Source organism: Rhinoderma darwinii, chromosome 4 (genome assembly GCF_050947455.1).
Source record: "Rhinoderma darwinii isolate aRhiDar2 chromosome 4, aRhiDar2.hap1, whole genome shotgun sequence".
In the NCBI taxonomy this organism is placed as follows: domain Eukaryota; kingdom Metazoa; phylum Chordata; class Amphibia; order Anura; family Rhinodermatidae; genus Rhinoderma; species Rhinoderma darwinii.
Genome location: NC_134690.1, coordinates 402,526,178 through 402,545,001, shown reverse-complemented (window position 1 = coordinate 402,545,001; position 18,824 = coordinate 402,526,178).

Here is an 18,824-nt window from a genome sequence, read left to right as displayed (position 1 = left end):
GGAGGCAGCATTACAGAGCACGGTGGAGGCAGCATTACGGAGCACGGTGGAGGCAGCATTATGGAGCGTGGTGGAGGCAGCATTATGGAGCGTGGTGGAGGCAGCATTATGGAGCGTGGTGGAGGCAGCATTATGGAGCGTGGTGGAGGCAGCATTATGGAGCGTGGTGGGGGCAGCATTATGGAGCATGGTGCAGGCAGCATTATGGAGCACGGTGGAGGCAGCATTATGGAGCACGGTGCAGACAGCATTATGGAGCACGGTGGAGGCAGCATTATGGAGCACGGTGGGGGCAGCATTATGAAGTATGGTGGAGGCCGCATTATGGAGCACGGTGGGGGCAGCATTATGGAGCACGGTGGAGGCAGCATTATGGAGCACGGTGGAGGCAGCATTATGGAGCATGGTGGAGGCAGCATTATGGAGCATGGTGGAGGCGGCATTATGGAGCACGGTGGAGGCAGCATTATGGAGCACGGTGGAGGCAGCATTATGGAGCACGGTGGAGGCAGCATTATGGAGCACGGTGGAGGTGGCATTATGGAGCACGGTGGAGGCAGCATTATGGAGCACGGTGGAGGCAGCATTATGGAGCACGGTGGAGGCGGCATTATGGAGCACGGTGCAGGCAGCATTATGGAGCGTGGTGGAGGCAGCATTACGGAGCACGGTGGAGGCAGCATTACGGAGCACGGTGGAGGCAGCATTATGGAGCACGGTGGAGGCGGCATTATGGAGCACGGTGCAGGCAGCATTATGGAGCACGGTGGAGGCAGCATTATGGAGCACGGTGGAGGCGGCATTATGGAGCACGGTGGAGGCAGCATTATGGAGCACGGTGGAGGCAGCATTATGGAGCACGGTGGAGGCGGCATTATGGAGCACGGTGGAGGCAGCATTATGGAGCATGGTGGAGGCGGCATTATGGAGCACGGTGGAGGCAGCATTATGCTTTGGGGCTGTTTTTCTGCAGCTGGAACTGGGGCTTTAGTCAAGGTGAAGGGAATTATGAACAGTACTAAATATCAGTCAATATTGGCACAAAACCTGCAGCCTCTGCTAAAAAGCTGAACATGAAGAGGAGTTTCCCCTTTCAGCACGACAACGACCCAAAGCAACAAATACCCTACCTATAATCCATGGCCCTTTTCCCACAGCTACCGGGCCCTTGGGTTCTGCAAAACGATTCCATGGCGCTGTCCAACAAAACAGATTAGAGACTTAAAACAAAAAGGTCAAAATGTTGCAGAAACCGAGATGAAGAAAGAATAAGTTCACATAGAAAAATGAGCAAAATACAATAATCTGCTGCAAGCCACACATAGGGGGTCAATGTGCAGGGCCATTAGTCTGCACTAGATGAAGGGTCACCCCGGTGTCTTCTACAGGACGGGGCGTCCATTCATAATGTGAACAAGACCTCGACCCTCGTAAACAGCAGCTCCGCTCTCAGCCGCAAGAATTAAAAGCAAAGCAGGAGGCAAAACAGCTACAGCTCCATTTATTAGCGAGCTCACGGCGAGCGCCGCACTAACTAGGAAAATTAAATCAAACACCATTGCTTATGGAGCATTAGAAAGCCAGAAATTATTCAACTTGAGCTTCATCGCTCCGTGTTCTGCGCAGGCAAAATCTGATTTAGCAAATTGCTATTTTCATTTGCCTCATTTTGGAGAGAGCTTTAATAGAGACAATGAGGTGAAAATCGACTGTAAAATACACGCAAAAAATGCAATTTTCACTTATTGCTACATCTTGTGTAAACGACGGCTGTTTCTCAGGCTGCTTGTTGAAATTAAAGGACACGAGGCGAGTGCTGCGCACATTACTGTTACTAAAACATATGCCAGGTCCTGGCGCTAGAACAACCTCCTGCAAATTACAGGGACTTATCCTACTAAACAGACAAGAAATTTAAGGTTTTCTGCTCATTGCTGAATAAACCGGCTGCATTTTCATGGGTCGGCTCCAATGGCCGTATTTACCTATTTCTCAGTATTTATATGGCACCCACATATTGTGCAGCGCAGTACACAGAATGCACTCCCAACAGTCACTGTCCTCTTTAGGGACCACCATAAAACTTCCCTGCCTTAGGTATACAATGGGGCAGACTCTGGATTATTTCTGTGGGTGGGTAAAGGGTTGTTGCAAAGCCTTCTGGGTCATACACAGAGACACCATAACATGCACATATCAATGCATACAAGAACAGTTAGTGCCCGCATAAAAATGCCCCCATAACTGTAGCCACTTTCCCCACTATGGTTCAGAAATGTACCCCACAACACTGCAACCATATGTCCCATGACACTGCAGCCATGTGCCCCGCTAACAGTGCAAACATATACCCCATAACAATGCAGCAGAATACCCCATAACAGTGCAACAATATACCCCATAACAGTGCCACAATGTGTCCATAACAGTACATCCTCATGCCCCATAACAATGTAGCCACATGCCACATACCAGTGCAGCCACGTACCCCATAACAGTTTAGCAATATGACCTCATGCACCATAACAGTGTAGCCATGTACCCCATAACAGTGCAGCAATATACCCCATAACAGTGCAGCAATATACCCCATAACAGTGCAGCAATATACCCCTTAACATTGCAACCATATGACCCATAACATTACAGCCTCATTCCCAAAACAGTGCAGTCATATACCTTCATAACAATGTAGCAATATGCCCTATAATAGTGCAGCAATAAACCCCAACTGTGCAACCATGTGTACCAATTTATTGCAGCCACATACCCCATAACAGTGTAGTCATGTGTGACCTATGATAGTGCAGCAATAAGCCCTGTAATAGTACCACACTATGCCCCATAATAGAGCATTCACAGTCCCTGCGCCTGCCTATAACAAGCGCTCCCCTCTACCTCTGGTTCTGGTGGGCAGGCAGGTGCTGTGCAGGCAGTAGAGATGCTTTGATTTCAAAACACTGATTTAGAGCAGCCATTAAATCCCCAACATCTGCTTACTCTGTCCCAGTCTATACAGCAAAGCTGACAAATAAGCTGCAGAAACAGGAAATGTCAGCTTATTGTGTGTGCTCTAGTGGCCAATGTGAGAACTGCAATATGTCCCAAAAAGTTTTTTATTTAAATAGTCACAGAAAAAATCTCAGATGGAAGTAACAGATCATTTTCTGATGATACATTGTCTTCGTTTTACTCTTTCTCTTTAGAATTGCTCTGCAAATAATAAATAGGAATCACAATATTAATAAATATTTTGCCAAGTTGTTAATTATCATGCTTTACTTTCTTGTGCATGAATGAATCTCTGAATTTTCATTTGGGTCGAGAAAGTAAATAATAACAGAAAGTATAAATTGCATAATTCCTGCCTAGAAAACAATTAACTTTGTGTTTTTTTCCGAAAATAATTACATTTTTACTCAAAAGATACGGAATAATTTATTTTACTACAACATATTTGTAAGTGGAATAAAAATTAAACTGTTTAAAATTAATCACAGAGGATTTTGCGGAGGGGCATCTACGGGATCTGCTGGTTTTAATTAGAAAACCTTGCGACTAATTTACATGGCTGCTGTTACATATAATAAATATAATGGAAACTTGACAATAATTCAAAACAATTAGCAAGAAGAGAAGGGTTTGGTTAATAATACCATAATTGCCACATTCCGGATGCTGACATATTGCTCAGAATGTGGATGGTTCTCCTCTTCTCCGAGTGTATGGCTACTTGCACAGGAGGGTAACTACTCAAGTCCCATGATGTCACTTTCTTAAAGGGGTTGTCACATGAAGACGTCCCCTGTCCATATGCCATTTTAGATCATATGGACATCATATAAGGGCTTCCACCACTAAGTAAATGTGGCTCCAGCTCTGGCAGATTTGGTCGGCTGTGTATTACATAATCGCCCATTTATTTGAATTGGTGACATGTCATACCACATTTCTCCTCTAGTGGCCACTGCAGTGTATCCAGACAAAATGTACCCAGACAATATCAGCTGATTGCCGGAGGTTCCTGGAGCTACCCACAGCTATTTTTAGAGTCTCACCATAACAACCCCGTTAAGATCTGAGCTTAATAGGGCAATCCTGGCCCCCTGTGAGTTTTGTGACCCAACGAACATCAAAATGTTAAAGTAAAATTTCACATTCGAACAACATGTCAAGATTAAAATCTACATAACAAGTCAAGCAAATTTGTAAATACTTTCTTTTACTTATCCTACTGTATATTGAGTTTCAGCACTGTCACGTTTTCTTCTCCATTCACACACACAGTCAAAGTAAAAATTCAGCTGGTTCCTTCTTGGAAACTTTAAGTGGTTAATCTGCACTCCGTAGACAGTCATGTGATCAGACAGCTCAGCTCTGACTATGAAACGGTCACTTGAGCTCCCATAATGCACTGCTTTCTAGTAAAAGGAAGTCATCAGGAGCTGAAATTTAGCTTTCTGTCTAAAAGGAGAATAAATATTTCTATAATCGAAAAGAACAGCAAGATAAGTAAAGAAAAGGTTTGCAAAAGCATATTAAATATTTTATCCAGAAATAATCTCTGGACGCTTGCAAAAATGGTGAGAAAGAAAAGTTGGAGTTCCCCTTCAAGTAGTGTTCCAATAGAAAAAAAATTGAAAAAAATTCTGCCGCATTCCCTATTCATCTTACTAAAAAAACAATGGGCATTCAGCTCTGAAGTCATGTGACTCTTTACTCCTAATTGTTAATGATAAAACGGGACGGGGTGAGAAATATCAATGATGTAAAATACTAAAATGGTTGGTTCTAACTTCCTTTGCTTGTAACAAATTGTGAATTTCCTTTATTTTTTTTAGGTCGCTACACAATTATCGTTATTGTACAAGAAAAGGCATGAGCAACAATACACATAAGCAATATTTATAATGATCAGAATGAATCTCCACTAGAAAAATAATTCACACTGTTGCACAAATCTCACAGTGCATGCCCCTTTAATGACCATAAAAGCAAGCACCAGATCTCTGCCCGTCTCGGGGCAAGTTGGCTCATCTAAGATCAGCTTTACTCTTAGCCCACATATAAATGAAGGTGAAGATTTCTGTTGAGAGAACCAGACAGTCGAATAACAAGAAAAATTCCAGCCAATGGGAAATGTTGGTCACCATACAGCTTTACAGATACATTGTGTTACTCACATTAATTTAGAGTACTGATACATTGAGTTGTTGATACATTGAGCTACCGAACTGATACATTGAAAAGCTGATACATTGAGTACCGAGACTTTGATTTGCCAAGCTGATACATTGAGTAGCCAATACATTGAGCTGCCGATACAATGGGTTGCCGATACAATGGGTTGCCGATACAATGAGCTGCCGATACAATGGGTTGCCGATACAATGGGTTGCCGATACAATGAGCTGCCGATACAATGGGTTGCCGATACAATGAGTTTCCGATACAATGAGTTGCCGATACAATGAGTTGCCTATCCAAGACTTGATGATTTCAAAGAGGGCTCCATTAGTTACCGAGTATAGTGTTATGTCTGTAGGCAGTTGGCCGAAATTCACAGTAGACAATAGTTCAAGCTGGTGGCATTGCCATGGATTAACGTTCCTCTGCTCTGCCAGGCCAATCCCGTTAGGCTCCTCTCTGCTCCTCTGGCCACCCCTGTTTGATAAAGTCTTCAGTGTACTGACCTCTGCCCATCAGACTCCGCTTGCATGTGACCTCGAAACGGATCACCTCCTGATTACATTCTCATCTCCTGGTTCCCAAATTTGTTAATCTGACCTTGTTGCCGTCTTTTGTAGAAACCAGCGCCAGCTATTACCTTGGGTGAACGTTCCAAGGGTTGCAAGATTCAGGTTCTCCATAGAGAAGTCCAACACTTCCTTGCAGGGAGCAGTGGTAAAAACTAAAGAACCTATTAGACTTCACTCATCGTTCGGGCCATGGTCAATCTTGGGTACTAGAGAATCTACTTGTTCTCCAGCAACTAAGTGATAAAGAGGGGTCAAGAACTTGTCTTGGGTGAAGATTCACTGCAGAGTCTCCAGAGAATTTTGGTGAAGTAATTTATAAGATAGTACCAGACCAAACTTTACAGTGGACAACCACATTTCCATATGCTCTATTGGGACTCTGATGGCACTCTTGGTGATGGGTTCCATGGATTACTGGACACCATGCAAAATAGCTCTCTAGTGCCACCTATTGGTAGCTACCCAGTTAGTCAATTTTCCGAGCCTTCAAACATGACTCAAGTACCATTTAAAGCTTTATTAGCTATAGGGGAAATTTACTAAGCAGGTCCCTCGGCAATAACAGCTAATCACCATAAGCCCCCCCTGACTAATACATAGGGGTTGTCCAAAGTAAATAACCCCGTTAATCTTCATGTAAGACATGTTATGGATGAGATTTATATTCTCTCCTTGAGCAGCTTTATTACAACATTTGCTGCACTGTGTACATCTCCAAAGATCAGGATATCCTTTAGATAGAACTATTAATTCAATTACTGGTTGTGAGCGTCCTCTCTACATCCACAGTCCTCCGCTAAAAACGCCCATCGAGAGCGCGGTAATTGTCAGTTACTGAACACACATTTTTTATCTGCACTTACCGACCTTCTCTCCACAGACCGAGACGCGTCCGGAAAAAAGAAATACAAAATTGAGGTGTTTTTTTTCCGAGTTGGCAGATGTACTTCTTCTGCTAAATAAATGTCGCTTGACTTAAAATTATACTCTATTCATTTAATACTGTAATTCAACACATTAGCCTAACCCAAAATCTGCACTGACGTGTTAGGAAGATCATTCTTGTTTAATGCTAAAAAATGTGTAGAACTTATAGGAATTCTCTGCTTTGGAAATCTCTAATTTTTAGAAAGGTTCCTTGAGAATTAGCTGATCACAAAATGTACCCCTGCTAGGACCCCCAGCGATCAGCTGTAATCTGGGGGGAAACCTGGCAGTAAGTGTCTAATTTCCCTGCAGCACCACCACAGGAGGAATGGAGTATTACGCAGTGTCCACTTTTATCAATGTGTTGTCTGCGTAATACAGGACAGATCCTCTAGAGAGAGAGACGCTCTATGTGACCGCTCTCCACTCTGCCCAAGAGATGAGGATCCTGAACAGACGACCCCCCTCTATTAACTCATAATTCGCTAATAGGTTGTATGGAAATGGGTTTTTCTAAATATACAAAAATTCTGCAGATTGCCTCATGGAATCTGTCACTATATACTGGCAGAGGCACACCTAAAAATTTAGCTGAGTGCTTATATTACAATATACTGACTTGTATTCCCGTCCTGTACACTACCTAGAAAACTACAGTACATCTCCTGCTTTGAAAGTTGAATGCAGCTCTGGATGTAACTGGAGTATAAGAGAAGATGTAGCTGGTACGGCAGCACAGATAAATTTAAGAGGGCAAGCTGCAGTACCAGGTACAGCCACATGTCCAGATGTAGTGCCTTGCTGTGTCTGGTACAACAGTGAAGGAACCGCAGCCATCAAATGCCATGACCCCTTTCGTTCTGCTTATCGTGCGGGTCCTGGAATAGGCGGGCCTCCACCAGTTACACATTGATCCTAACACAGAATGACCTAAAAACAGTTTTGGGGAGAGGCATACAGTAAAATTCCTTTAAATTCCGGCAGATCTTATAACTAAAGGCAATAAATAGAAATCATAAGGCCCCATAGCAAGACTCAGAATGGGTCCCCACATTTATAAAAGATACGATGCCCACCATTCTGTTTTTAGCTACAAAGTTCTGTGCTGATTAATTACATAATGTATGGGTATAAAGGATACCAGTTTTTCTGACTTGAATGATATAAATGAGTCTGTCTGCACCGACCACTAGGGGGAGCAAATTACATATGGATTTGGACCATTAGCATTGAACCCAATGGAAGTTCTATAAACCTGTATGCAGTGAGCTCCCCCTACTGGTGGCTGCAGATAGCAGCTATGACATTTGCACAAGAAGCAGAGGAAGCAGTTCAGTGCCAGGGCCATTCCCATTCCCAATATCGGTCCCATAGCAGCCGCATGTCATGCCTCCATGTTAGGTACACCACTGGTGACCAAGTTAGTGCCAGCCTGCTGGATTATAAAAAGTTCTAGAAACATAGAAAACTGGAAAAAGGCTATATAATGAGAGAAATAAGGGGTTAAAAACGAGAAACTCTGATAAAATTCATTAGCAAGATATTGGGACCTAATTAAAAAAAAAGTAAAAAATGTGACAAAAGTTGAATTTCTTCTTGAAAAAATCCTTTCCGGGGAGAAGTTGTGAATTAAGTTGATGGTGATAAGAAGGAGACAAATTCTTATCTATGATGTGATTCATTTGTGGCCTAGATATTTAATAAAAACCGATGTCACTTCAAAACAGAAAATGGTTTAGATGCAGAAAACGAATATCTGAGAAATGAGCACCGGCCTGACGCGCCCCACATCTCCGTCTACTCAGTCTAGATCAGATCAGTGATCTTTGTTCCTGCCAGTTGTCAAAAATGTGCATCCAGGGATTCGGGAACAAGCAATCACCGCAAATACGAGACATGATATAGAAAAAGAAAAAGAAAAAAAAGGCCAAAGAAAAAAAAATAGAAGCCTAAACCCCTGGGCTGTGACCACTGATGCTTTATGCCCATAGGGGGAATCTCGCCATGGCCTCGTGTACATAGTAGAAGACCGTGTAGAAGCCCCCGAGTCCCTGCACCCCGTACTATATTGCCATAGGCACTATGTGTGCCGCCCTATGGTGCTTCTAACAGCATTATATTACAGGGTTAATCTCCGCAATCTTTCTAGGGGAGAAAACCTTCCGTAATATGGTATCAGATAGAGCAGGCCACTATTTGCCACATCGAATTCTCCATATGCATCTGTCTAAAATCGGAGGCATACAGGGTACAGTAGGGCCCCTTAGAAGTCTATGGGTGGTGCATTACCGACCCGTACAAGTCGGAACCTAGTGATCGACCCTGATTGCTGACCGATAGATCAACACTTCCCTCCCCTTAGCCTCCCATATTACATTAATGCTAATTGTAGGGATACAATTGTAACAGATTCTCAGCTGTGAGAAGTATTAGGTCAGGACGGGTATTTTTTACATAGTAATTACATAGTTAGTACGGCTGAAAAAAGACACATGTCCATCAAGTTCAACCAAGGGAAGGGAAAAGGGAAGGAAAAATTTCTACACATAGGAGCTAATATTTTTTTGTTCTAGGAAATTATCTAAGCCTTTTTTAAAGCCATGTACTGTCCCTGCTGTGACGGCTCCTGCAGTGTCTACTGTCCCTGCTGTGACGGCTCCTGCGGTAGGCTATTCCATAGATTCACAGTTCTCACAGTAAAGAAGCCTTGTCGCCTCTGCAGCTTGAACCTTTTTTTCTCCAGACGGAGGGAGTGCCCCCTTGTTTTTTGAGGGGGTTTTACAAGGAACAGGATTTCACCATATTTTTTGTATGTGCCATTAATATATTTATATAAGTTAATCATGTCCCCCCTTAGTCGTCTTTTCTCAAGGCTAAATAGGTTTAATTCTTTCAATCTTTCCTCATAACTTAAATTCTCCATGCCCCTAATTAGTTTCGTTGCTCTTCTTTGTATTTTTTCCAACTCCAGGGCATCCTTTCTATGAACTGGAGCCCAGAACTGAACTGCATATTCTAGATGAGGCCTCACTAATGCTTTGTAAAGTGGTAATATTACATCCCTGTCCCGCGAGTCCATGCCTCTTTTAATACACGACAATATCCTGCTGGCCTTTGAAGCAGCTGATTGACACTGCATGCTGTTATTGAGTTTATGATTTACAAGAACACCCAGATCCTTCTCAACAAGTGAATCCGCCAGTGTAGCTCCCCCTAGGACATATGATGCATGCAGGTTGTTGGTACCCAGATGCATAACTTTACATTTATCTACATTAAACTTCATCTGCCAAGTGGACGCCCAAACACTTAGTTTGTTTAAATCTGCCTGCAATTCATGAACATCTTCCATAGTCTGAACTATATTACATAGCTTGGTGTCATCTGCAAAAATAGAAATAGTGCTATTAATCCCATCCTCTATATCATTAATAAATAAGTTGAATAAAAGTGGTCCCAGCACTGAACCCTGGGGTACACCACTTATTACCGGGGACCATTCAGAGAAGGAATCATTGACCACAACCCTCTGGATACGGTCCTTGAGCCAATTCTCAATCCAATTACAAACTATATTTTCTAAACCTATAGTCCTTAATTTACCCATTAGACGTCTATGAGGGACAGTGTCAAATGCCTTTGCAAAGTCCAAAAACACTAAATCCACAGCGGCCCCTCTGTCTAGACTTCTGCTCACCTCTTCATAAAAACAGATTAGGTTAGTTTGACAACTTCTGTCCTTAGTAAAACCGTGCTGGCTGTCACTTATAATGCTATTTATTGTCACATAATCCTGTATATAGTCCCTCAATAGCCCCTCAAACATTTTCCCCACGATGGATGTTAAGCTTACTGGTCTATAATTACCCGGGGAAGACCTAGAGCCCTTTTTGAAAATAGGCACCACATTTGCGCTGCGCCAGTCCCTTGGCACTATACCAGTCACTAGAGATTCTCTGAATATTATGAAAAGGGGGACAGAAATAACTGAACTAAGCTCTTTAAGAACTCTAGGGTGTAACCCATCTGGTCCCGGGGCCTTGTGTACATTTATTTTATTTAATTTAGCTTGGACCATATCTACATTCATCCAATTCAGTATATCAACTGATATATTAACAGCACTGGCACCGGCTACATCAGCTGCTCTTTCTTCTGTTGTATATACAGAGCTAAAGAACCCATTTAGTAACTCTGCCTTCTCTTGATCCCCTGTGACCAACTCCCCATTACCATTATCTAGGGGTCCTTCATGTTCAGACCTTGGCTTTTTAGCATTTATATACTTGAAGAATTTTTTGGGATTTGTTTTACTATCCTTGGCCACCTGCCTTTCATTTTGTATTTTTGCTAATTTTATTACATTTTTACAGATTTTATTAAGCTCTTTATATTTTACAAAGGCTGCAGCTGTACCCTCAAATTTGTATTTTTTAAATGCCCTTTTTTTGTCGTGTATTGCCCCTTTCACAGAAGGTGTAAGCCATGTGGGGTTTAATTTGAGTCGTTTATACTTGTTACCTATAGGAATAAATTTTGCACTATAATAACCCAAAGTAGATTTGAAAATCTCCCATTTATCATTTGTTCCATTATTTGACATTAGTTCTTCCCAGTCTATATCCTGAATTGCCGCCTCATCCTGGGGAAATTGGCTTTCTTAAAATTAAATGTTTTTGCCCTCCCAGCCTGCGTTTGTTTTTTACAGTATAGGTAAAATGTAACTATATTATGATCACTGTTACCGAGGTTTTCACGAACATTGACATTCCCAACAAGATCTGCATTATTAGAAATGACCAGATCCAACAGAGCTTCACCTCTAGTCGGGTCTTGCACAAACTGGCCCATAAAATTTTCCTGCAACAGGTTGAGGAAATGTCTCCCCTTTGCAGTTGAAGCTGAACCATGACACCAATTAATATCCCGGAAATTAAAATCTCCCATTATCACTACAGTACCCGCCTGTGCAGCCCGCTCCATCTGTTTATATAGCTGAACTTCCATCTCCTCAGTTATATTGGGGGGTCTATAGATTACACCAAAAGTAATTTTTTCAGTGTTTACCTCCCTTTCTAGTTCCACCCACAAGGTTTCAACCTCCTCACAGTATTCACCCACTATTGTCTCTTTCACACTCGCCTTCATATCACTTCTCACATACAGACATACACCACCACCTTCATATCACTTCTCACATACAGACATACACCACCGCCTTCATATCATTTCTCACATACAGACATACACCACCACCTTTCCTATTTGTCCTGTCTTTCCGAAAAAGTGTAAAACCCTGTAGATTTACAGCCCAGTCATGTGAAGAGTCCAGCCATGTTTCAGCAACACCAACTATATCTATATTTTCTTCCAGTATCAAGGCCTCCAGCTCCCCCATTTTGCTTGCTAGACTTCTGGCATTTGTGAACATACACTTTAACTTGCCTGTCAGTTTTTCACTTTTATTATCAGAAATGTGATTTGACATTAATTGGGCCTTTTTATTTACACTGATGTTTTGTAACGAAAGGATCTCCTTATCTTGTTGCCTAGTCCTCTCCCCACATTTAGCCTCTGGATGTAAAGCCCTGTTCACATATTTTCGTGTTACGTTAGGACTATACCTTGGACAGAAGGCTCCGATGTCTGCCACTGTATAAGCATACAGTGGCTGGCGTCGCCCATAGGGTCCCCTTGAAAAAAAACGTATATCACATAATATACATTTATTTACTTTATGCCTTTGTATAGGAAATCGCAGGAAACCACGTTTACTTATACAATGAAAAAAGGAATACCAAAAGGACAGTACTTTGGCATCCATCAGACAAAGTTCTTGCCCAATGGGTGGTTATGGATGGTTCTTACCCGCAATTTATTTTATTTTCTTCAGTGTCCCCACTTTATTAGGACACAGCTACGATCAGTGACTCCAGCTTTACTGCATTGTCTATTGGAGTCTGAGGAAGTCAGAAATCCACTTTCTGTCTCATCAGATGCACAGCTTGCGGCTCTTTCCCTCCTCCATGCTTTACATTGCAGCTCTTCTTTTTTGGGGGGGATTTGCTGATGTGTGCTCGAGCTCAACGCCAGGAGTGTTGATTTCTATTACATGCTGGTTGAGCTGGAAAAAAGAGTCTGCAAGGGCGCTGCTGCACACGGATGAGACCGAAGTAACAACTTCGGAATGATGATGATAAATGAATGATAGAATGATGATAATTGAATAAAATTTATTGGTAATATGACTACGCGTTTCAATGCCGTACCGGCATCTTCATCAGGTCATGAAAGAAAGCACAAAAATCACTGTTTAAATAGAATCTTAAAGTTGGAAAAAACCCGCCAATGTGAACGAGGGCAGGGCGTTCTAGTGACGTCAGAGTTCAAAGGTTAAAACATGACAAATAACAATGAACAACACATAATAAACATAATCAGAATGATAAAAATGGAAAGATAAAATACATATACTGGGAACCGTTATAAGAACAATGAAACTAGTGGCACAGAATAAATCGCAAGGGATGCTGAACTAGATGAGGGGCTGTCCGTGAAATAAACAGATAAAAATAGGTGCTGGTGTAAATGTAAGATATAAAACAATTACGAATATGTGGTATAAAAATATAAGAAAATATATAAAATATATAAATGGTCAGCATACTGGCACAATAGTCAGGAATGTCAGAGAGGCAATAAAAATTATCCTTACAAACTCTAAAGAACTGAGTCGGCAAAAGCCGGTAAAACATAATTGATGGCTCAACGAAATTAGAAGACAGTGACGTCCTATGTATAAAATTAGAATGCAAAAACATAACTGTGAACATTACTGAGAGAATGAGAGTAACAATAATGTATATGAAATTAGTGAACAAATAAATCTGGTATGGTATAATGATACGCTATGAAGCCGATATTAAAGTTGGCAGCCGGTAAATAAGTAAAGAACGAAATAATAAAGATGGAAATGATAAAGAGCAATAAAAATTATGGGAAAGAAATGTAAAAATATATATATAATAAGGGGGGGGGAAGGGAAGGGGGGGGGGAAGGAAAGGGTGGAAATAAACAAGAGGCTAAGTAATGAAGTGTACGATTGGAAAGGACGGTAAGTGGTAATTAACAGTAGGTACTATTAATACTAATAATGGCCAAGGACATATGTCATGAATATATTCCAAAAGAAACATGAATGTGCATATAACAGACAAACCACTAATAATGTAAGAGAAACTTAAAATAAGCAAAGATATGAGATGAAACACTAATGATACATAACACAAAGTTGCACAAAATATATTGAACCAACAATACGGGTCAGAAAACAGTATAGCCATGATATAATATAATGTAATGTCATATAATGAAATGAAACATAAATCAATTAATAAAAAGAATAAGAATATACTATATTAGTAATTGAGACATTTACTAATCAAGAGTGGACTCAGAAACATCATTGAGGCCATCAGGTTGGAGAGTTTTCATTTTAAAAATCCAGTAATTTTCACGTTGTTTAAGTTTGCTGAATCGATTGGTGATGTTGAGCGGAATTTGCTCTATAGGTGTAATGAGCAAACTACTAAACTGACTATTGTGTGTAGTGGAGAAGTGTCGAGAGACACTATGTTTTAAAAAACCAGTATTTATGTTGAATCTATGATTGTTAATCCTGGTCCGCAAACATTGCGTAGTACGGCCAATGTATTGGAGATGACATGGACATTCCAACAAATATATAACGAAAGAGCTACCACAGTTCAGAAAGCTATTGATCTTAAAGGATTCTTTAGTTGTTGTGGATGTATAGGTGGAGGCCTTGTGAGTGATATTGGTGCAGCACATACATCGTTGTCGGCCACATTTGTAAGAGCCTAAAATCCTAGGAAGCAAAATGGAAACAGGTACCATGGGATTTTTCAATTTGCTGGGTGCTAAAATATTTTTAAGAGATTTTGATCGTCTATAGGTAATGGTAGGTCTATCAGGTAATTCAGTTTTTAAAAAAGGATCATTTCTCAAAATGTACCAATGTTTATCAAGGACCTCTCGGATTTTTTTGTTTCCACTGTTAAAAGTTGTAATAAAATTATTACTAAATTTCTGTTTATTTTCAATTGCTCTATCTTGCTTAATGCACGAAACTTGTGATAATAGAGAAGCTTTCTGACGTGCCCCTTTGATAAGACTCAAAGGAAAATGCTTTTCCCTGAACCTTTTTTCCAATAGGTTACATTCCTCTGTAAAATCAGAGTCAGTTGTGCAATTTTTTCTCACTCTTCTAAACTGTCCAAAGGGAACATTTTTTATCCATGGAGGGTAGTGGGCACTGTTGAAATTTAAATAGCTATTTACATCAACAGATTTGAAATGTGTCTTTGTTGTAAATTTATTAATTCTGGTATCAAATGAAATGGTCAGGTCTAAAAAGTCAATAGACAGAGTGGAAAAAGTGTATGTGAAAGACAGTCCTAAGTTATTCAAATTTAAATGCTCAATGAAGGATGAAGCTTCAGTCTCATTGCCCAACCAAACGAAGAGGAGGTCGTCAATGTAACATTTATAAAATAGAATTTTGCTTTTAAAGGGGTGATCATGGTATATATATTGATCTTCAAACTGTCCCATATATAGATTAGCATAGGACGGTGCGAACCTTGAGCCCATGGCGCATCCTTTGATTTGGTTATAGAATTTATTATCAAAAGTGAAAGAATTGTGATTTAAAATAAAGTCAACACATTTGTTTAAAAATACAATTTGATTCTCTGGCATACAGGTTTTGGTAGATAATGCAGAACTAATGACCTTTAGACCTTTGGAGTGGGGAATATTACTATAAAGGGCAGTTACATCAGCTGTAAGGAAATTGATGGGGTACATAGAATTGGTGACATTTAGTGAGTGAAGTTCTCTAATTACTTGGGTAGAGTCCCTAAGATATGATGGAAGGCTAACTACTAAAGGTTGAAGGTGAGTGTCAATGAAATGTGAAAGGTTACTAGTAAGGGACCCAATCCCCGATATGATCGGACGACCTGGGGGGTTTGTTATGGATTTGTGCACCTTGGGGAGATGGTATAAAAAGGGTATGCTTGGGAGGGGCACATTGAGAAAGCCTCTTTCCTTTTTGGTGATGACCCCTTCATGGAAAGCTGTATCTATAAGAAGGGCGTATTTAGGTATATGAATGGGTAACGGGTTTGTAGCTAATTTAACATAGAAACTGCTATCGTCCAAAATTCTATAAGATTCATCCAAATATTTGTCCTTATCCATGATAACAATCCCACCGCCCTTGTCAGCAGAACGGATCACAATAGTATTATTTTTGGCTAATGATTTCAGGGCAATTCTCTCCTGGTAAGTGAGATTGTGAGGAGTATTGATGGGTTTGTCAAGGGATCTGAGTTCATTACCTACTAGAACAGAAAAGGTTTCTATAAAGGAACCTTGGTGGTGCAAAGGGTAAAAGTTTGATTTAGGCTTCAAATTGGTGGCAATAATTACTTGAGGAATAGTTGAAGTGGAGGGTTCGGAAATCGCAGTCGGTACTGGAACGGTAGGGGCCATTTTTGACATAGAGAAATGCCTAGTTAGGGTAAGTTTACGGATGAAACGATTAAGGTCCATAAAGAGATCAAAAGTATTGGGTGGGGAGACAGGGCAAAAAGAGAGACCTTTGCTAAGAAGACTAATCTCATGTGTATTAAATTCATAAGAGGATAAATTGAAAAGTTTGATTTTTAATAGTTGGTCCGATGTTTCTTTAGATTGGTTGGTGAGGTTCTCTTTGTTTGCATTTCGTTTACGGCCTCCTCTTCTTCCTCTATATCTAATTTTCTTTTTGTCGATATTTTTTGAACTAAGGGAAAAAAATGTGTGATTGTTTGAATTTTTGGACTTATGAGGTAAGTGATGAGGTGGTCGTTGCTGTTGATAGTCGGCGTGACAGGTGGCATTGTGAGTTGGGAAGGAAGTCCTAAAAAAGAAGTAGTAGTGTCCAAAAAGGATACAGGCGCTAAAGATGCAGCTTCAGATGCAACAAAAATTGCATCATTGGGCAATGATGCAGAGGCGACATTCTCTGTACAGGTAGGTAGAGACATTTCAAAAAGACTAGCAGAGGTATTATGAATGGACAATTGTAAGAGGGAAGGGGATATGCCATGGTCAGAGGATGAAATAGACTCATTGGGAGATAGGGATATTGAGATAGGATTGGAGGAATTTTCAATGGTGGATTGGAATTGTAGTAAACGAACTTCCAATTCCGAAGCCTTAAAAGCATTGATGGGTACTTTAGTAAGGTGATTAATGGGTGGTGCCGAGATGGTATCCATAGAGACATTGGTGGGCTTGGGTACAGTGGGAACGGCAGTAGAGACTGGTGCTGAAACCATAGTGCGTCTAACTGTTGGTGATTCAAAATGGTGAGCAGAATCTACAATGGGTTTTGAAAGATTGTTGTTCCTAAGGCTGTTCTTAAAAAATCTATTCCGGGGTGAAAAACTCAGTGGTTCACCCCCAATAAAACCGTTAGTATGGGGATATTTGTTAGAAACCGCTCTTAATGGGAGATGTGAGCCTTCACGACGGGAGTTGACCGTATTCTTAATACAGTTGTCAAAAGTTTCATTGTTTGGACTGGAGGAATTTTCATAATCACGACGGTCTCTTTTGAATTTGTTCGTTTTTTTGAGAATTAAATCTTTTTCATAAATATTCAGACGTTTGTTAATGGATGTTTCTATTTGTAAAAAATCGGGATGTTCGGAGAATTTGAGAAGATTCCCCTTGGTTGTATTGACCTCTAATTTAAGTGTATCACTGATGGCTGTCCTTTTTTTGAGAAGGACATTAAGGATGCCTGAGTGACAGTCATCCAACACCTTATTCCAAATCGTACTGAAGGAGACATCAGCAGGATAGGGGTTGCTCAACTCAACTCTCAAACCCCTAGGGGTAATATTTTCTGAGATGTAAGTTCGTAGAAACAGGCAGTCAATATTCTGTTTAGCCTCATCAATGAGACAATTTTCCAATGTTAAGAATGTATCAGTCATAATCTTCGTGAGTTCGGGAGTAAATTGATTACTCACCACGTCTGCTGGATCCATGTTGTCCATGATCCCTAAGGATTGTAGAATCCATTGCTCGCGGAAGTGCCTCCTGTCGTTGATAAAATCCGTCATGTTGAAGAAGGGTAAAGTATGGAATGGTACAACAATCCAAAATCCAGATGAAAGACAATAGTCAAAGGGATAGAGACTCCTCAATGGAAATAAGATGAAAATAAGATGAAAACTTGCTTCTAAACGAATGAAGTGGCAGCCAGTGTAAAGAAGAAACTGCTAGGACGCTGTTCACACGAGGAGACCAAAGCCGCAGCGAGGTAACTTCACTCCAAGACGTCAACTCAAAAGAGGAGAATGTCCAGGACTAGAAGGATGAGAGGAAACGAAAAACACGGCGCCACATAGTGCAGGTAACCTGCACTATGTGGCGCCGTGTTTTTCGTTTCCTCTCAGATTTCTATTACAGTAAGGACAGAATGATTATGAACTACAAGCAACTAAACCAGCGGGGACAAAAAGAACATAATCAGGAAGCCGCTGCACATAGAAGAAGGGAGGAGCCATAATAGTGGGGTGGAGCCTGAAGATCTGGTTTAAAGAGGAACAGTCACATCATAGACCCCTTTAAATTAGGTCATTCATAAGATTTCCCTAACAGAGATATTCTGGTGGGTAGATGAGGCGCACCAATTAAATAATTCCCCAAGATCCCAAAGGAAAAAGGGAGTCAGTATGCGGATTATCCTCTTCTCTCCCTCCTATACAGAAGATGTCCTAATATAAAGAGATTTGTCCGGTCAGAGATCCCCTTTATAGATGAAGGGTGACGTTAACCTCTTCTTTGCTTCTTATACTTCATGCCTAGAATTACACAACAGAAGAAATTCTGTTCCATTCGGGACCTTTAAAGATCTCACTGGGAAAAGTCGCAGTCGTGAAGCAGAAAATGCCTCTGTCTCTCTCGCTCTATTAATATTTCCCTACATGAATAATATATTTATTACATTTATATGGTACACGATAAAAGTCCTGTGCTTACTGCAAGCTGACTGAT